The sequence below is a fragment of the Schistocerca cancellata genome, chromosome 5 (genome assembly GCF_023864275.1).
Source record: "Schistocerca cancellata isolate TAMUIC-IGC-003103 chromosome 5, iqSchCanc2.1, whole genome shotgun sequence".
Taxonomy (NCBI): Eukaryota; Metazoa; Arthropoda; class Insecta; order Orthoptera; family Acrididae; genus Schistocerca; species Schistocerca cancellata.
In genome coordinates this window covers 398,994,694-399,002,612 of record NC_064630.1, presented here as the reverse complement: position 1 = coordinate 399,002,612, position 7,919 = coordinate 398,994,694, and positions in this window count along the sequence as shown.

The following is a 7,919-nucleotide window of genomic DNA, read 5'->3' as shown; positions in this document are numbered from 1 at the left end:
AAACAAAACCTTTTGCAAACTCCTTCTCAGTTGCCGCAGTCCGCCTCTGGAGCAAACTGCCCCTTACTTTGCGCAAAATTTAATCTCCTGCTGCTTTTAAGAAGAAGTTGAAGCATTTCCTACTATCATCCTCATAACGTTCTCCACAAAATTAATGTACAAGGCCAATCCTCTCATCTGTCACACAGCAAAGCTAGCGTCTCCTAGCTTGCTCCTGAAATGCCTACCTCTTCATCTATCTCTATTAGCCACGCAATCTTATTTTCCTTTATATTTCCTTAACTATGTTTCATCATGTCTCTCTATTCTTCTCTTCCCTTCACCATGAGTCTCCCTCATACTCCCTGCTGCTAGCACTCCTATCTAAAATCTGTCGCTTCAATAATGTCTAATTATAACAGTACTTATGATCTACGAATATAAACTCTATATGTATGTATTTTTCCAGGTGTGCCTTTCTAATTGTTTGTTTCACTTTTTGTACTAGATGTAGTTTAACATGCCTACTAAAACATATGAATGTAAAATAAGTAGAATGCCTGGTTAGATGTAAGAGAGGGCCTGATGGCCCTAATCTTGCCAGGTTAAATAAATAAATAAATAAATAAGTGCTTTTCTATTTTCATAATAATTCCATTATTGACCTACGTTCAGAAGGCAAGACATCCAAGTGCAGTGTGCAAAACATGGTGAACTTTCAGTACATTATATCAAAATTTGTTTATATATAATTAAAATAATGTTTTAATATGCTTTTATGGTGAACTATATCCTTGAGATACATGGTCATGTAAACAAAACTACCTAACTCCAAATATGACCTTCTGGAATTTTTTTGAACTGTAACTTCAATTATCTCGAAATAATGGTTTTTGTTTTTTTTTATACTTGGACGCCTTGGCTTCTAGATGCCACGTAAGTCTTTGACTTTTCTCTCTTCCATGTAGCTCAGAAAAAAAATAGTTTTTGTTTCTTATAACTCGTATCTGACCTTTCCCGTTTTCAGCACTAACCCTGTGCAAAAACTTCAGACGTTTCGATTTGGATGTTTCCGAGCGACAAGTATTACTGATAGAAACTATTTATGTCTTGAGGCAGTGAATGTCGCGGCGCTTAAGCTACTCCGACCGTACTCACCAAGTATTTGAAAAGTACATCACTTAGCGACTGACCGGAACAAAATCGCAACACCAAAGAGCTCTGCGAGATTAACGAAAGTTGGTAGGCGCGTCTCTACCTCTGAAAGATTATGTTTATTCAAATTTCACGCCAATCGCAACAGAGTGGTGCTAGGAGCGCCGCTATGAGGATGCAAATGAGGTTTGCCTTAAACATACGCTGTAACGGTCACGAGCGTTAGTTGCCTTTGAGACTGGACGTGGTGAGTTGACGTTAGTCAAGAATGCCTTTGAGGAAGCAAACCCGCCATTGTCAGCATTGAACGAGGTCGTGTAATAGGGATACGAGAAGGTGCATTTTCCTTCTGTGATACTGCACAAAGACTTGAGAAGCATGTGGCCTCTGTACATGACTGCTGGCAGCGGTAGACACGAGAATGTACGATCACAAAAGGGCCGGGCTCCGGACGGCCACTTTGCACTACCGAGAGGGAAGACCATCGTGTTCGGCGTATGTCTCTGGCGAATCGTACTGCGTCTGCAGCAGCAATCTGAGCAGCGCCTACGACCACAGTGACGCAATGAACTTCAAGGACAGCTCCGAGCAAGGCACCCAGCAGTGTGCATTCCACTGACCATACCACTGCTGTTTCAAAACTTCAGTGGTGTCAAACGAGAGCTCGTTGCAGGGCAGGGTGGAGAGCTGCAGTGTTTTCTGGTGGAAGCTGGTTCTGCCTCGCTGCCAGCAATGGCCGTGTGTTAGTTACAAGGAGGCCAGTTGAGGGCGTACAACCAATCTCTCTGCGTGATAGACACGCACGTTGGATGGAGAGGTTCACACCATGTATTTTTAAGGAATTTGCTAAATCTATAACTAAGTGATGGGATGATTCAAAGAGGATTAATTTCACATTGTAAGTTATTTAGAATATGATGTGGCAGAGTGGGGAACTGCTCATGCCAAAGAACTTATGTCCTGGATCGATTTTCAAGAAGAATTTAAAAAGAACTCTTACATTCAAGAAAAATTGTCGCTTGCATGACCTGGTGCAAGGCTGGAAACTTACATTCAGCTAACAAGATTTTACAATTGTACTTATTTGTGTATGTGACTTTATTACCTTACTGTATAGAGAGGCAATATAGCCATGTTATTTGTTTCATTTTATTTTATGTGAGGAATGGTGTTCAGAAAAATTTTAATAACATTTCTGACAGAGTAAACCATAAATGTTCTGGAGCTGAGGACAGGAATGCAATATAGTCATGCTCAAAAGATATATTTCCTAAGAAATATGCCTCAGATAAATTCACATTCTGTGTGAATTTAGTGGATTGGCACCCATTAGGTTCTGAAAGTTTACAATAAATAATTTTGGTGCCATACGGAATATTATGACCTCTGTAGGAAAATGATAGATATGTTAATGTTGATCTCGTTTTGTCACATTATGATATCATTACGTTTTAGCATTGAATAGAGTTTGGGCAGAGGGGAGTCTGTCCGTTCATTATTTAATAATAACCATTCAAGTGAAGATATTGCTATACATAATTATTATTATTATTATCAAGTGGCACCTTTTACAGCACAGAAAGTGAAGGAGTTTAGTGGTTGTCTGAGGCTGTAAGAGGAGGTAAGTGAAAATTGATTAAATGTTACCTGGCTTTGACTGTGTCAAAATGGCTGCTTGAGTGGCATGTAAAAATTAAGAGAGTAATTCTCACTGTTTTCAAGAGCTTGCAGTATTCAACTTTCCAATTTCGTGGTCAAAACATAAAATGAATAATAGTTTTCTCCAGGTCTGCTCATCATAGAAGCCCGCTGCCTCCTGCATACCAATATAAAGTGAGACGGGTAATTTTTTTTTTTCTACATTGCACTAGGAAATAACCCATTTGTACCTCTCTCACTAATGTAAATCCTTTTTTTGTACTGCAGCTAATGATTCCTTCAAGAATTATCCTCAAATTGTGGGCGTATCTGATTTTCAAAATTATTAAATTATTTTTCTCTCAGTAAGCACTCAACAAGTCACACAGAAGGAGATTTTGCGCTAGCAACCATTTACATGATGTAAATATATACATATTTTTATATACATAAATACAAAACAACAATACTATTGTTACATAAATGTTTGTTTGTTTCATGCTATATGCAACCGAGTGCATGATGAAAAGAAAACTACAGTAATAAACATATAGTTTCCAAAATTCTGAGACAGTAAATCTAGAACAAAGAAATTTGGAAAAAAAGCTGATTCTGAAATATTTTCGCAATGGCAGCTAAACAGCACTTTGGGTAAAGAACATCAGTACTAATTTGCAGTGATTGTTGAAGTTAAATGTGGGAACAGAATTGATTTTTTACAAGATCCACTGTGTGCTATGCAAAGAATTTAGTTTCTTTGCTAGTAGTTCAAAAATTTGTTATTTTAGTATAATTTTTCATTACTTAAATGTTTCACAAGATGGCAGAAACAATCTTGCAGCAGCATGCAAACATGCTTAGGATGATGCAACTGTTTTGCAAAGAAATATTTTTCAATATCAGAGGTAAGTTACAGCTAAGAGTCATCTGTGAACTGTTTATGTAGATGAATAATAAGAAATTCTGGTTACTTAATTTCAGAAATTCATACATATTGTTGTGGTTAAAATTAAGTTTGAGACAACAACCATGGAAAGTTCAGAGGAGAAGAACACTTTAGATACTGTACCCAAGGCTAATGTTGAAAATGTTCAGGGTAAAGGTACTGATGGTGTCATGGCACCAAGCAATGCAACACCGCAGCGGGTGAGCAATACTAGTTCCGAAGTAGCAAACCTACATCTGACCCTTTTGTACAACTATAACAAAAGATAGAAGCTTTACTCAAACAAAAACTTGAAAAAGTTTTGACGAAAAATTAAAAACTTGGTAAAAGATTTGATGAAAATAATCAGACTTGACAATACTTCAGCAAAATTAGATACTTTGAGTACTGATGTTAGTAATCTTACTCAGATGCTGAACACTTTGAAAACTGATGTTGTGAACCCTGTCACTGTAGTGATACACAGTGACTTAGAAGGAATAGCTAATGACATTTCAACACTGAAATCCACAGTAACAGACATGCCAGGGCAGATTAAAATAGTGACAAATGATTTTGATACAACGTGATTAGAACAAACAACACTACAGTTCACAGTTCTACAGGAAATCACACAACTAAATGACACAGCAACACAACATGAAAGTAAGTTAATGATTTCTTTATGAAACAAGGAGACTTTAATTGGTAACAGCTAGAGACAGAGCTACAGAAGGCTGTTGAGCAAATGATTACCAAAGTAAACACAGAACAGATTACATCAGTATTAAACATACAAACTGAGTTATGTCAGATACAAAGAACACTCACACTGTGATCTACAAAGTGGAAGGATCATGTGCAAACACAAATAGGAACACAACTGAAGAAATTATAAGTAGTATGCAATAACATTAAGATGCAAGTAAGGAATGATAATAGCTATACAGACAAGAGTAATAAAGAATGTCATAGTCCACTTTCTCATTCAACTGTTTGTGTGCGAGGAACAGTAACTAGCACAATCATAGTACCACAACATGCTGTTACATGAAATATGACAGCAGACATCACACTTTCATCAGATATACTAGAAAAAAGTCTTCTAAAAATTTGACAATTCCAGTTTCTCATCCCAGAAAAGAAATCTTTCCATCCAATTATTTTCATAAAAGCTTTTAGATGCATATTGCCTGCAGCTTGATGTGAACAACAAAAGGTGCAGTATGTATTAGGTTGTATATAAGGTGAGGCCACATTCTGAGCATCTGAGACAGCAGAGAGCTGTCACACATCAGCACAATTTTTGAAAATACATTTCTTGTGAAGTATTGATCATGTTGTGTGCTGTAAAGGTTGAGAAAACAAGTATTTAGTCCAGAGCCATACAACATCAGGCAGGGGTTGTTAAGAAAATATTTCAAGAAGTAAATAAATAAGACTCATTGATGATATGAACCCATGGCTCTTAGTGATGTTATACACATTTTTTAAGGAAAACTTCCATTTCAAATTAGAGAAAACTGTTACAGGTCTCAGGAACTAATCTAGAATACTTTTAGTAGGTCCTCAATTCTATTCAGCTAATAAACAATGATATGAAGGCTCATAATTACCGTAGTAACTAGAATAGGTATCATAATGGTGGGGGCAGAGGACAGGCTATGCCCACCTGACAACAGCATAATGGCAACAATCACGAACGAGCAACTGATGCGTATCCCGTGTTTGTTGACACACAGCAGGCTGTGTCGATGTCAGTGCTTAGCCTGGCCTATGGCAGTTTCCTGAATTGTAAAAGGAGACATAAGAATGATGACAGGTATCACCCTTATTATTCAAACCATGGTAATGGCAACTCGAATGACCAGAATAATAGAAGTTAAGGAGGACCAGTACAGTATGAATAGGAATTTTCAGAATCCACAGTGGCAATACCACCAGGGAAATCAGCCACAATTTAATCAGGGGAGAAACACTTACCAGCAATCAAATCTGGCCTCAAAACTGCATGTGGAGCCACAATGGGGAAATCCAAATCCAGTGGTGAATACGATCAAGGTCACCAATAAAGCACATTCAGTGGCTACGAATACATCAAACTAGGTGTGTTAGAGCAAATCCTTAACAACATTCTGTTACATAATACGCCATATACATCTTCAGATCTAATACACAAAAACAAGGAAAAGAACAAGTGAGTTATACTGATTCCAAGCATGCCTAGGGAGGAAGTATCCATTGAAGAAAAGGTAAGATAAGTATTAATATCTAATAGAAAGTGCCATGGCATGAAAGATTCATTATGACAAGCAGCTGCATAGAGTTAATCAATTCTCTGCTGGGGAAAGTGTACTGCTCAAGACCCACTGTAGGCCATCATTGTTACAAAAGATAAATAAGAAATGGCAACTGATGTATACTGGTACTTTTCACATTGTGTGACTACCATACAATAGAAGCTTATTTCTTCACAAACCCACAGAGCTAAAAGATAAAAGGTTTCTACACATCGCAACCTGTTTCATTAGGGAAACATAAAGGAAACTAACAGCAGAGACAGTGCTTGTGAAGATAAATACTTAAATAAAAAAATAGTAAGAAGGAAGTAAAGCTATAGACTGGAGTGCAAGATCAAAGAACAAATCCACAACAACACAAACATAATGGTGCTATTCTATCTTTTACACAGTACTTAACTAAAAGAAAAAAATTAGAGGAATTGTAATTGTCAGGCAAGACAGTATATTGGCCATTGTAGATTAAGTTAAGTAATAGTGGAATCCGGATTCTATGGGCACGGACCTTGCAAAGTATTTTACTACAGGTTGATCAAAATGAGTGGAAAAAGAATGAGACAAAAAACTGACATCCTTAAGGGAATGGAATAGAGGAATGGATACAAGCAGATTTTTCTTTGTCTTTGCAGAAATGTAAATAATCCATGCAACTTTCAATGCTATTATTACTCTTGACACCTGTAAGGGCTAACTGCTAGAACATATAGAAAAGTATGAATACTATTCAGCAAAGCAGTTTGATTTTACATTTATTTTTAAGGGAAATAGATGAATGCCCAGATCGAAATTTTGGAACTGGAAGGAAAAATCACTTCTAACCTACATGAGAGTAGAAGTACAAACCACTTGAGAAGAACCAGCAAGGAACTTTGTTTTGTAGTGAGAGGCAGGACCCAAATGTTTATACATTTTTAGCATACACTGGTGCTTTGACAGAAGCATAGGAACGCATGAAGAGACATAAATATATGTAGCAGCATGACAAGAGCTCAGCTTTAGGACACACTATTTTTATTTAATAGATATGATCTACACAGCAAGCAGCAGAAGACAAGTTATCATAAAGGTACGTAAAAGACACAATGAAATGAACATGAACCATGAACAGGACTGACACAACAAGATCAATGGATATGGTGAACCTAGCAGGAGAATAACAAATAATACACACATAGATCAAAAGCTATATATGTGAAGATGTCACTAATTGAGAAGGAAAAAGGAAAGAAAAATTAAATAAACTTCTCTATTCTAGATTTGTCTATTGTACATATTTGTACTTTATTAGTGTTTGTGTTAAGATTTGGAACTATCAATTGTTAATTACAGCAAAGTTGTGTTCTGGATTTTAAGAAATGAACCCCCTCCCCCCTTCCCCATCCAAAGCAAATTTGCGGTCAAAACAGCAGTTCACATCTAAAATTTGAGATGGTTCTGAGCACTTGATGGTGCTCCAAAATTTTGATGCAAAAGTAAGCAAACAATTAAGAAAAGCACATTTAGAATCAGAAAATGAGTACTGTAAGGCATGCTTTTCTGATGACCTGTATATACACATGATTCGTGTTCCAGTATGCTAGAAGCATAAGGCAGCCTCATTTAATCTGTTTGTGCTTATGCCCTGAATAATAGCGAGAGGGAGCAGTACTTCAAATAATTGTATTGTAAAAAATAAACTGAATAAATGTGTATGTGGCTGGTGATGTTCTCACACAAGTAAGGATTGTGCTCATGAGTGAGGGAAGTATGAAGGAAGATTATTATGGAGTTAAATTTAATAAATGGCTTTAAACTGAGCAATTGCATTTGAGTAGTGCAAATATACTGAAGTAAAAAGAGTGGTTTAAGGAAGTCTTGTTCACATTGTGAAGGAAAAGTTGTCCCTGACTTGCAACAGTGGACAGTAAAAGTATCTAAAGTCA